Source organism: Choristoneura fumiferana, chromosome 21, assembly GCF_025370935.1.
Source record: "Choristoneura fumiferana chromosome 21, NRCan_CFum_1, whole genome shotgun sequence".
Taxonomy (NCBI): Eukaryota; Metazoa; Arthropoda; class Insecta; order Lepidoptera; family Tortricidae; genus Choristoneura; species Choristoneura fumiferana.
Genome location: NC_133492.1, coordinates 11,758,465 through 11,772,430, shown reverse-complemented (window position 1 = coordinate 11,772,430; position 13,966 = coordinate 11,758,465). Strand labels below are relative to the sequence as shown.

Sequence of the window (13,966 nt, the reverse complement as noted above, 5' to 3'; positions counted from 1 at the left end):
GTTAACTTTATTTCTGCGACAACACACCTCCTTTTAAATCTTCTTTTACAATTTGACAGTTTTATAAAAAAATAGGAATAAACACCTGCTATTGTGTTTCAAAGCAACATAATTAATAATGATACTAAACAGTTGGTCTTCTTTCTGTCGTTACAAAATATTCATACAATTCATTGGCCGTGTTCAGAACAATTACCAAATCTTTTTTATTAACATTTTACTTAGGTTGGTACGAGCCAAAAGTGGGGACGAAACTCGAACGAAAGGCTGTGCAGTTGGCAACTACAAACAAGTGTCAGTTTATTGGACGGTCCTGTCAAATAAGGTTGCTGTTTACGTTTTGTATCGTTATTTTTGCGATCGTTTTGCATAGTTTTTGTAACACCTTATTATTTTTATGATTACGCTTTACTACCTAGTTTTCAACGGTGCAATAAAATTGTGATATTACGATTAATTTCTTTGAACCATGTCAGATGTCAAGAGGTGAATAAGTCTGTGTTTAGTGTTTAACTTGTGAGTGACAGTTTTTTTGATATTATTTGGGATTTGGACCAATAATCGTGAAGGTAAGTGTTTCCTGTTATGTTCTTGGTGATGCTTATGTACTGGTGCTGATGTTACTGTTGTTACGTGGCCATTGAAACAAGAATAGTTTACGTCGGTGGAAATACGTGCGAGGCGTGTTTCGGGGCTTGCGCAATGCTTAAGAAACATTTATTGTGGCGGTGGTGCGCTCGAGTTAGCGTTTTATCGAACGCGTGCGCAAAATGTGGCGGCAGCGCGCCGGAGGCCGGAGAGCGGCGAAAGTTGTTTGCTCTTGGCATCGAGGAAGTAATGCCAGACAGGATACTGGTCCCCCGTCCACCGCGCACAACATACACACTTATTATTAGCTTTGAAACTATTCAATCCGAGACTAGAAATATCAGCTGTTGTTCCTACCAATTGTTGGTAAAATTAAAGGTACTTTGTAGAGGCTTTGACAGCAGCTTGCCTTTAGTCTTATTTTATTCTTCTAATGTCTAATGTTTATTCTAAAAAGAAATAGGAAAACATTGTATTTATTACTGGTTATATAGTTTGCCTTAAGGTTGTAAAGGATTAATATAACAAAGATCCACTTTAGTGAGTTCAATTAATCTATTGATTTTATATTATGACTGCAACAAAATAAATTAAAATCATGGAGGTAGGCAGCACTGGTGCAGCCTGCCCTGCTGCTGTAGTGGTGACTCACACCTGTGCACTTTTCTATAGGCTGCCTAGAACCCATCCATCTTGTAACAGACCCAAGGCATTCCACAGAACAACATAATCTTCTTGACATCATCATTTGTATAACCTGTTAATTTTATTTTTAACCCCCGACGAAAAAAGAGGGGTGTTATAAGTTTGTTGTATTATTTGTTTATACAAACAAAGAAAAATTCTGTGGTCAAATCATTACTAATAAAACCTAACCAACAGAAAAGTTGCAAAACCCGACTTTGTCACTTCAAAGTACAATATCTCAAAAACGGCTAAACCGATTTTGATGAAATATGTCTAAGAACCATCGCTAGAAAACCTGGTTTCAAATAAAAAAAAAACACATTGAAATTGGTCCACCCATTTAAGAGCTACGGTGCCACAGACAGACACACAGACAAGCAGACACACATGAGGTCAAACTTATAACACCCCTCGTTTTGCGCCGGGGGTTAAAAATAACTGTGTAGTTCCCGTTGGTGTGTGGTAAACAAGTTGTTAGACGAAGTTGAGTGTCGCAGCTGGTTAAATGAGGGTTCATGTTCTGTTCTGAGTCATATTAGGTAAAGTATTCCCTACTTGACAGGGACATTTGACTGATATTTCAATGGGAAAGTAACATTGTGTCTTTGAGCCGGTCTGTTACCTCTATTTGCTTAAATTGCTGAACTGCTTAAGATGAAATTTAGTACGGAGATAGTTTGTGACCCTGAAAAGGATACATAAGATAGATCTTATCCTGGAAAATAGCATATTTCCTGAGGGAAAGCGAAAAACATTTTTTTTGCAGACAAAGTCAAGGGCAACGGCTCGTTAGGAATAAAATTAGGAATTTCAATTACCAGAATGCAAAATTGTGATCCATTTTCAATACAATTCCTTTCTGGAATCAGATAAGTATATATAATCATGATAAGTATTTTTTTTGACCCATTGTTGCTAGATGGGTAGGCGATAACATACCTACATTCTAATAAATCATGGAAAAATAGTTTTAATATTATTAAAAAGTATATTTTAGTTTGTGTTGACTTAACAACATGTAGCTCAAGAGCTGGCCATCATTTTTGGGTAGATATTTGAGGCAAAGTGAAAACTTGTCCTAAATCTCTCTTATGATATTTATTTACCCTAATAAAAAACTGAAAACCTGACTAGGTAGTAGGAGGCCTAAATATATTTTTCTTGCAAAATATTTTTGCAGTCATCTGGCAAAGTAAAAGACAATTTATTGAATCAGGCAATACTTTGCGGATTTTCATATCAATGAACTAAAACAGGTATTTATTTATTATAAAAGAATGTACAAGATAAGTTTTCGGCTTACTTAATCAAGATAAGTTGCTTCGGCATCATATCCCAGCCTATTATACACCATTGAATTGCTTCGCAGGTTTGTGCAGGTTTCCTCACGATGTTTTCCTTCACCGCATAGCTCACTTAATACCTAACAAAAAATATTTACCACCTCTCGGACTAATGATGCAAGAAACAAGTCTAGCATTTGACATCTAACCCACATTGACATGAATGAAATAGCCATTATTCATTGATTTTAATTGCAAAATATGCACTGAATATTGAGTGATAAATGCGTAGGGACAGTGACTAAATTAAATTAATTTAGTGTAGCAAATTTGGGAATTCCGGTGATATAGTCAGCATCAAAAGTAGCTGCATACTTTTGTACTTTGTAGTTTTACAGCAACATACTAACACCATATAAAGACAAAATGTGTTAAAATGAAAGAGTAAAAAAGTGATGCGGTAATTTTGATGCTGACTGTACTACTTCCTTCTGCCTGATTGTAAAGACTGAATGACTGGATATATTGTGCGATTATTGGGTATTTTCCTGGGTAAAAATATTATTCCATTTAGGGGCTGTTTCACCATCGTGATGCCGTCTCCGTCTATTCGAACAAAACAAATAGAGACGGCATCACATTTAACCGTCAGTTAACACTAATCAGTGGGTGGTGAAACAGCCCCTTAGTCTGTCTGTTATCATCATCATCATCATCATCATCAGCCCGAAGACGTCCACTGCTGGACAAAGGCCTCCCCCTTAGAACGCCACAATGAACGACAACTCGCCACTTGCATCCACCGGTTTCCCGCTACTCTCACGATGTCGTCAGTCCACCTGGTGGGAGGCCTGCCAACGCTTCGTCTTCCGGTTCGTGGTCGCCACTCGAGGACTTTTCTCCCCCAACGGTTATCTGTTCTTCGAGCGATGTGGCCTGCCCATTGCCACTTCAATTTGTATATTTTTCCAGCTATGTCAGTGACTTTAGTTCTTCGACGAATTTCCGTATTCCGGATTCTATCGCGCAAAGAAACTCCAAGCGTCTATCATTTTTCTGTCTGTTATATTATCAGAAAATATTGGACATTTTTTTTCTTTTGTCAGTCAAATAAAAAATAACAAAGATAATGAATGTGCGCCAAAGTTCGAGAATGGGGGCCCGTGGCATCGCGCCGTGCTAAAAGGTGTCGCACGCCGTGACATCACACGATACTTTAACTGGCTATCTTATCTTCGTATTTTTTTTCGTATCATTAAAAATTCATTTGAATTGACTTCTTAACTATCAAATCCTAATTAGTTGGGTGATTTTTTATTGGTGTCTTTGTCTATGTCCCCAACTGTTACCTAGAATACCAGTCACACAAAAATCATTGAACGGTTTTTAATGTAGTTCTCAAAACGATTAGGAACTAAAACTTTAAGATAAAGAAGAAAAGAAAACATTTATTCGTGACATTACGAGAATATAAAAAAAAACGTATTCATGGTCACGAAATGGTCCTAAATCAGCATAAGTCTCTGCACTACAGATGATGCTAGTGTGAAGTTGACAAGAAGGAAGATGCCTGAAAAAGCTAGTCATGCAAGGTTTTAAATTGCACAAGGTTAACTAGCAGTTGAGAGGGTCGAATGATTCTCAATTGGAGAATGTATGTTGAGAGTTTCTCACCAATACAATGCAGTGCCATGCATACAAAGTGTTCTCATGGCTATATAAACAGCTGTAGACGTGTAAAAACAAACTAAAATCTATTATTCCCTATGGAGATTTAGTCAACAATGTAGTTTTTTGAGTTCGCAAAGAGTTAATAAGTAATCTGAATCCCTATACAATGGTAGTGTAAAAAACCATGTTGGATAATCCAAACTCAACTAATTGACTTTGTAGGTACCTAGAGAAGTTGTAGATAGAATAAGTGTAAAGAGAACAAACCTTTTTATTTAGAATTGTAAACTTTGAACATTAAACTACCGTGAGACTCACTCATATTAAACGATATTGTAACGGATAACTCACGTCTTAAAGCGAGTTTAGCTCGACATAACAATTTAATTTAATTTAGGGCTACGAAATAGCCCGAAACATGTCGAACTAAACTCGATTTAAGACGTGAGTTATCCGTTACAATATCGTTTAATTGTAAACTTTTTAAGATTTCGATCTTAAAAGGTAAAAACGGAACCCATATGGGATATCACTCGTGTGTATTAAAAATATATGTAAGTATATTAAATTATTTTATCGTACCGAACGGAACCACGCGAGTTTGGCTCGTACGTATCCGGTTTTTTTTTCAACTAAACGCCATTGAAATGAATAAAAATGTCAAGTTCGAGTTGGACTCGCGCTGAGTCTGAAACAGGAAACTTGGATCTACAAACTTATTCAGCATTTGCCAACGATTTATGTTATTTTCTACTCCAATTTGCACCAAAAAATGCACAGCAAAAAAAAAATCAGCATATTCTCAAAAGTACCTGCTCATTTGTGTGGAAATTACTTTTTTTGTAACCACCAAGGATCTTACCACAATAACAAAAAAGGAATTGCTGTAATGCTCGGTTGTAGCAGTAAATCTCTTGTACGTTGTACTGTACTCGTGAAAAAAGGTTTGAGGAAATCAAGCACAATCTTATCGACTAAAAATAGGTGCGTCATAGTCAAATATGTTCCTTTGCCGTCATCCGTCGCGTTATGGCATCCTAATATGTGTAGGTTTTGCAGATAAAAATAGGTTCATACAGTTTTATGTTATGACATCCAATATTTACTTGCGTCATAGTCAAATATGTTCCTTTGCCGTCATCCGTCGCGTATATATATATGAGCAATAAGAAAGTAAGAGCGTTATCATTATCAACTATTTGTCATAATGTGTGTAGGTTTTGCAGATGACTCATAAAGTGGGTTGAAAATGTCACGTCTCACTGAATCGTACGCAATATGAAACGCACATAATGACGTCAACCTGGTCTCATTTCCAAACACAGGGTACGAATTGTTTGCCGAATATTCCACCCCTAAGTGACAAAAATAATGAGCTTGACATTTACCTTTTAGGTACTATTGTCAATATAATCATTCTGACGGAATATGTAGGTTATAGATAAGTATAACCTATACGGCTTCGAATTGAAGTGCTTAAATTGTTATGCATTATTTATTATTGTCCGTGTCGTGCCCAGTTTTAGAATAGGGTGGATCAATCTTTTCCCGTGGGTGTCTTAAATGGTGACTAAGGGATCTAATCTGAGAGTGGGCAGCAGCGTTCTTTAATGCCAACTACGAGCTCCGGACTAAGGTGTGGAAGGCGAGGGGAAATTACCACACTATTTCCCCAAGAAAGTCGTCTCAAGGTCACTCCTGATCCTCAACAGACGCCCACGAGCACGCTGTCAAGCAAGAATGTAAAGACTTAGAAGATTTATTTATGGCAATGGTCACGTACTATCCAAACAGATTGTCATTTCAATGTTTCAAGCCCTCTTACGGATTTGCTTTTTCTCTGAAAACCCTGTAATGTGACTTCGGTTTTTGACCTTCCGGTACTCGAAACAAAGTTGCCTAAGAAAGGTCGTTTCCGCGCTCGCCCGCAACCTAATGAATCGACGGAAAAATGCGTTATGTGGGACAAAATTTGTAAAGAACCCCTGAACTTTCCGACCCACTGCACTTGTATAGCCTAACTTTGTCGATAGCCGACAAAACGACCCGATGGCGTCGCCACGACTGTGTCCAATGTCTATCAGTCTCCACGAAGGATAATGTAATTAAATGAATGACGCAAACAGGTCGAAACGGGAGTATTATTTCTTAAAAGTTTTAACTTTTGCTTCAAAACTTACTTATCCTGAAGCATTTTATATACGTGATGCTTTGTTTTCTCAAAGAATGCATTTTACAATTGTTTATGTAGGACAGAAAGTATGTTAAATACCTTCGATACTATACTTTGTTATGTCACGCGGTAAGAGTAATTTTGAATTATCCTGGGACACCTTAAGCATTGGTATTTAGGAGGTAACTTCGTTTTGTTATGTTTTTTTTTATAATGGTAAACATAGGAAACCGGAAAAATACTTTATTTCCTCGCAGTTATCGTGAAAAGCACATTGTTTAGTCTCGACCAAAAGTGCAATAGATGAACTCATATTATCGAAGGCCTCCCCTTCGGGTCGGCCTTCAAACTAACCCGTTCACATATTGCTTACCTTCGTGCCTCTACAACAATGTACTATTAAATTTCACTTTCTTTAGTTATTTAATTATTTTACTAAGAATTTTTAATAGTCTTGTCTGCATGCCGTCTGGTTGACGATAAAACAAGCCAATGAATCCGGCTTTTCCTTTTTAACAAGTCGATGTTACGTAACTCCATGGACCCGTTTGTAACCTGTCCAATTAAATAAGAAGTTGTTCATAGCTTTGTAGTGTCGTTCCTCCTGTATGAAGCAAAATTACATTTATTACATTGAATTGTTATGATTAAACGCGCGCGATTCTACGCGGTAGGCAGAACATTGATGTGGCACTTTGAAATTCGAAATAAGTTTTTTTTTACTAAAAATCACATTCTTGACACAAGATTTTTGCTGACGGTAGATTATAGCATTATCTGCAGAGCTCAGAAGTGTACTAATCTAGAATCAGTGAGTTGACCTTCCAAGTCGATCCAACCACGGCAAGTTTGTCAAAATTCACTCATGAGATTTGGAATGAACAAGTTAGGTAGGTACTTAATATTTACTATTTACTTGATTGTTAAATAATATGTAAAAGCAAAAAATAAAGAACCTGTCTACTCGAGAATGGTGATATATAGTTTCTCCTGATATAGCGAATTCATTTATTGAGAAACTGTCATTTCAAAATTCAAAAAGTAGCTCGTAGCGAGAGTTAAGAAACGTTTAAAGCATTAAAATAACGTTGAGTTTTGTTAAGTTATTTATTTTTGACTCGCTTTTTATAACGATGCTTGAAGAAAAAAATACAAATATGTACATAAGTTTTATCCATTTCTTTGGGCCAATAGTTTCCACGTATTTTACAGAATGGAATAGATAATTGGTTCCAGTGCTTTGCCGCGCTTCCAGCTAGTTCCATTTAGCTGTAGTTAGAGTGGCAAGTCTTTGTCACAAAAGTGCCTAGTTCTCTTTTAGAAAGAAAGAAAAATATTCCGCGTTGCAGATTGCAGTCGTTTACTCGTAGCTGTTCTTTGATGGTTATGTACGTGCCAATTAAAATATGTACCTAGTTACGTTTACCTACGTATTTTACCTTATTATGGCGACTTTGCAAAGTTTTATTACATGCGTATATTTTACAGAAACATACTTTTTTTTGGGACTCTTTTAAGGTTATCTCTTATCTTGCATAAGACAAAGGTTTTTTTTTTTTTCAAAATAAGCTAAGTATCAATTAAAGACCGTGATCGTCGCTGACAAGTTTTTTGTTTGAAAAATTACTTACAAACAATTTTTAACCACATTCAGTGGTCTAAAGGACTTCAAATTTGATATGTTTGTTGTTTGGTGTGTGCAAAATGGATAGTACCTGGGTGACCGAGCTTTGCTCGGGCTAAAACTCGTTAACAAACGTTTTCCCAGAGATAAGATCAAGCTAGATTGATTTGTTATTCCCGAAAACCCCTACATGCCAAATTTAAGCGAAATCGTTGGTACCGTTTCCGAGATTCTGATTATAAATATATTATACAAGAATTTCTCGTTTAAAGGTATTAAATTAGATTGTAAAAATACGGTCATCAAAAGTATCATTATAACATGAAGTAAAAAACAAGTATACCTAATATTTCATTCTTTCGCTCTACTTAAGTAAGTAAATACCAAGTTTCATTTGACTGACTCAGTAAAATTGTTGCTTTTCGCAATGGTCACATGATACCTCCAAATTAATTGAAGGTGTACTGTTAGTCAATGCCAAGCAAATGTATTTGGTTTACTATTACACACACGAGGTGAATGTGCGAAATTCTGCAGTCTTAATCCAAGTTTTTAAATATTATATTTCAGACATTGATTGATACTGTAACAAAATCAGTATTTAAAGGTATTATATTTATAATGGTATATGACCTAGATTAGATTATTAAAATACGAGTAACTGATTATTCATCTAGCTTTGGCACTCAGTGATAATTGTGAACTCAATGTTTTATTAAAAAAGTTGATTATTCTTCGTTTGCGTTGGTCTATCTGTCAAGTTTTGTCATTCACACACAGACACACACACACAAACATCACGCCTGTATTCCCAAATAGGGTAGGCAGAGCACACGAAACGTTACCGCTTCGGAGCCACTTTTAGCAATTTTAGGTTAGTACATCTGCTGCATACTTATTCTGGATAAATTTGCGAGCACTCTCATTCATTCCAGTAAATTATGGTCGACCTAGAGGTGTTCTGCGTTGACCTAGACTCATTATTTGCTGAAAGTATGGTCTCACAGCTCAAGTAAATGTCAAACAATAAAAATCATAGCTTAGTAGAATTATATATCACGAATTGACCAAGATTATTATTTTTATTCATAGATCAGACCACTGTCTTTTTTCCGTTTACAAAATTTCATAATTAGCAGTTTGAGAATCGGACGTACGAGTATATCTATGGATGTGGATAGGTATGAATTGGTTTTCATCACACTTGCTCGTAACATAACATGCAGGCTACCTTGGTTGCAACAAATAAAATCGACTTTAATGTGCTTGTCATGAAACCCTCGGTAAATGAGTCATTGCCCGTACTAATTTTCATGTCATGAAGCCCAAGGTCACTGCATGGTGTACTGCAGCACCTGCACGTCGGGCACAGCAAGAGCGCAGTCAAATTTTTTATCAGTTTTTCTTTTACAAATATACAATTTTACTCGCAAATGTGATGAAAAACATTGTATGTCGCACGGGCGGTACTAGATTACGAACATCGACTCGACTCTCGTTCGTAATTCCTTATTTACTTATGTACTTTTAACGAATTGTTGGAGCGCGAGCACTACTCATACTTAGCTGATACTTGTTCTTAAAACGACTTCGTCAGACTAAATTACTAAATGTTGTATAATAAAGAGTGTACATACATACATTGGCATCTATCTATTCGGCATTTATTGAAAAAGGGTTCCCAGCTGATAAACGTTCACTTTCCGTGACTGGACGTAAAAGGCGGATGTGTTCAAAAGCCTGAGATATTAAGCAAGTGAACGGGCGACCTTGTCTTGTCAGGCAGGCCTACTGCCACAATGCTAACGTACGATCAAGGATGCTGTTAACATTCTTCACATAAATAACTTGTTTTATAATAACGTCGATTAAAAACAAATGAGAAAAGATGAACGGTTTCGTTTTTCGTCGCCATTGCGCCACGACGGAAGTAGGTTTTATATCTAGGTATATAAATTAATGAGAGCTCAGAATTGCATATGTAGTGGTATTGTGTGTACTATACAGGTATTGTAGTCATGTCAAAAGTGAAGATAATACATATTATAGACGACAAGTAGAGAAAAATATCGAATATCCCATGATACCTATTGTTATCAATACACATGTGTCAGCTTGAAGCTTTAAATGATAGGGTAAACTAAATAGCCATATTAATTATATTAAGAAAAATATTTTAATTAGTTTCCTTTTTATGAGAATGGTAAACCTCTACATCTATTCCGATCTCTCGATAATTTATATATCGTCACTACTTTGAAAAAATCTCGTATCTAAAATCAATAATGTCAACAAAATTGAACCTTGACATAATGAACATAAAGTCCACTCAGAAGAATTATCTATTTTGAGGTACGAGTTTTTTTTTAAAGTAGTGACGATATAGTCCTGATATATTGGTTAATTTTAAAACATACTGGAATCCGTTGAAGCAATAACTGTAGTGCACCTTTGCGCATTTTCGTTGTTCTGTTACCGGATACCTTTCCGCGTCTTATGCGCATACAAAAAAACCCGGGCAAGTGCGAGTCGGACTCGGGCACCGAGGGTTCCGTACACATTTATAGGTTTGTAAGTAAACGGGAATCGGGTCTTGAAGATATTTCTCGCTTTTTCCGAGTGATTTAATACATCCTGTGTATGCAGAGCCCTAGTCTTAAGCAAAATGTAGGTACGCAGTCAGATTATATTGGTCATTGATATTTACAGACAGACATAAAAAATCAAGATTTACAGACTTTTCTAGTTGGTTGTGTTATAATAGCTACCTTCATACCAAATTTCAAGTTTCTGAGTTCACGGGAAGTACCCTGTAGGTTTTGATTCCCTTGCGAGTTTCGAAAATTTGCGGAAATTTGCAGCATAAGCGGCTGCATCTTTTGATTGCGTTGGCTTAGAAGTTTGATTTTTTCACAGCTCCAAGGGACAGTAGACCTCAGTATTTGATATAAATTTCAGCTTGATACCTCCACGCGTTCCCGAGAAAAAGGGTCTTGACAGACAGGCAGACGGACAAAAAGTGATCCTATAAAGGGTTCCGTTTTTTCCTTTTGAGGTACGGAACCCTAAAAAACTGAAAAAGTCGTTATTGCAAATAATGCCTTTAATTAAAAAGAAAACAATCACCGCTTTGTAAGTTAATCTGGGCTTTATAAGTTAATCAGTAACAAAACTTAATATCGAATATTTGCCGCATGTTAGTAGTACGGAACCCTACTTTGCGCGTAGCCCGATACACACTTGGCCGGTTTTATTTCACTACACGATTGATATGTGATTCCTAGCATGAAAACATAACAGTGGACAATTTCACTTCTGCTACTGAATTAAACTTGCCGAAGCATTCGAAATAACACCGCCACTAAATCAGCCTTTAATTCTTGTGGACATGAATAACCTATAGTAAAAGATTAAAAGTTATACCCCACGCATACATAATAATATGAATACGATTATTAGGTTAATTCTATTGTGTTGAAGTTTGCCTTTTGTACGCGATTGTTGTGTTTTGGAGCGGTTATACCGGTGCCTTATTGCCTTTTATTCCTTGAATTAAGTTATTAAAGTAACATATTTCATTAGACACGCTAAGGCTATTAGGGGCATACCCCTTCTTAAATAAGGTCACTTTTATGGTAACGCGGCGCGTGCGTTACGCGGGATGTTACGCGTCTTGTTACATATTTTGTTACGCTTCCTGTTTGGTTCTTCTTCATGAAGAGATGGTATTGTATACGTAGTTTCTGCGACTCAATACTAAAGGGCTCTACTTTAAACTTGACTGTACACTCGAATCTTAGAATCCCAGTCGGCGCTGGCGGCGTGACGTGTCCATACACAAATCTCCAAACCCATTTGAGAACGTATCGATGTTCACAAGATATCATGATATTCGCGGTATATCCTGTGTCTAAAGTCACGTATCCACCTGAACGGCCTCACGAAGGGCGAGCTACCTCCACCCGCGGCAGCTTAGGTGGAAATGTTACCTCAATCTCAGACCGTTTCCGCTTAATTTGAATGCTAAAAAAAGTCTCAGTCTGTGCTGTGCGTTTAATGTGGATAGGCGTCTTAGGCGTACACTGAACACTGACTCGATATTGCTTATCAAGGCGAGAAGACCTCTCCTTCAAGGATCCGCAATGTGCCTTGTCCTCTGCCTCAGTCGAGGTTGCCCAGCGTACGTTTAGTCCGAAGCTGGTGAATATGAAGCCTATTGCGAGTAACGCCGCGTGCGTTATACCCTACCCATGTCGTGCATACCGCTCACTTTGGCATTAGCAGCACTTCATAAATACGTACGGCACGATACGAACACGATACGTACGTACGTAGGTAATAAGATTATTGTTACTAACACAATATGAACTGATTGTTTGAAATAAATGATGATTATTATTATCATTATAAATATACTCAGCGGCACAAAATTTGGCCCACTCTGCATACAAAATTTCCTATTTCTGCATATATTTGAGGGCCAGATTTCTTGCCGCTCAATATATTAAGCATCCACTGCTACCATACTGCTACATTAATACTCGCATAGTATAGTCATTACGTAATGCATCAAAAACATAGCGCGGCGTGCAAAGCAACGTAAATCGCGCCGCGTCTTGTTAAATGAGGCCTTATAGCACAGCAATATTTTGACGTTAACATCGTTAACCAATGAGGGAACACTCGTTTCATTAAGCAAAGAAACGTTCATTTTCACTTCGGTGTAGCATTAAATTGGAACTTAATGTTTTTGTGTTTAAAGTCCTATTTGAATTGTAAAATTTAATTGCAGTTGATAACCCTTTTTCAAATTACGGCGTGTCCATTTCAAGAGGTCGTGGTTGTTAAGACCTCCATGAATATTCTATTGTATGTCCTATGGCAAGCGGTAATTAAACCTCGTGATTATTTCGCGACGTAAAGTAAATAAACAAAACCATTATTATACTTATACATAGACTAGCTTTTGCCCGCGGCTTCGCCCGCATAGAATTCGGTTATCGCGCGCTGTTCCCCCGGGAACTGTGCATTTTCCGGGATAAAAAGAAGCCTATGTCACTCTCTGGCCTATAAACTATTTCTATGCCAAAAATCACGTGACGTGAAAGACGGACAAATATACAAGTAATCAGTAATCAGTTATCTTATCAGTAATCAGTCATTTATTTACTCAAACATGGTACAAAGAAGATGGTTTACATACAATTTATAGTGCGACAAATACACACTTTCGCATTTATTATATTAGTATGGATAGAATGAAGAAAACGAATAACTGAAGAAAGTGTTACTTGATAGGTACTGATAGTAGTCATAATTTAATTCAAATTGTAAACATGTACCACAACCTTTCAATTTTTGTACATATTCAGCCGTTATCACCTCTTACTTTATCTAGATTGAAACGTGCTCTTGACAAAAGGTAATAAATGACCTAAATAAAAATTGCCTATAAATTTTCTCTAAATGTTTTATACACCGGCAACAATCGACATTGACTAATCTCTCCTCTCCAAAGGCTGTTCGAGTTTCGACAATAATAAATTACCTGTTGAAGTAGAAATTGCCACTTAATGGTGATAAATCGCAAAGCTGTCATATTTCGGTTTTATTGTCTCGGTGGGACGTCTTTACTGGCCGTGGCTGTAATCGCCGGCCATTTACGTTACGCTCACCGATTTACGGGATTTTCTGATGACACAACTTCGTTGCAAATAGCCCTATAAAAGTTATTTGTATCAGTTTTGTTGTCACGTTACTTGAATATAAACCGACTGCCCTAATTTATTTCGTAGGTGTCGAGAGCTGCAGCTTCTAAGAGATATGATGTGAAGTAGGCATTGGGCAACCTAATTTCTCTCTGTCAAGTCTCTACTAGCAACTTAAGGAAGTTATCACTGCATTCCACTTGTGCCCTTGATTTACTAGATGAAGCTAATT

At 36.9% G+C, this 13,966-nt stretch overlaps 1 protein-coding gene across 1 annotated transcript in view; it reads left to right on the top strand.

Moving 5' to 3' along the window:
• Positions 1–245: 245 nt before the first annotated feature.
• Positions 246–13,966, top strand: part of LOC141439992 (furin-like protease 2) — a 207,508-nt gene continuing 193,787 nt past the window's right edge. Inside the window, 1 exon segment of the mRNA XM_074104450.1 lies at positions 246–569. The gene's annotated coding sequence lies outside the window, so the exon portion shown is untranslated.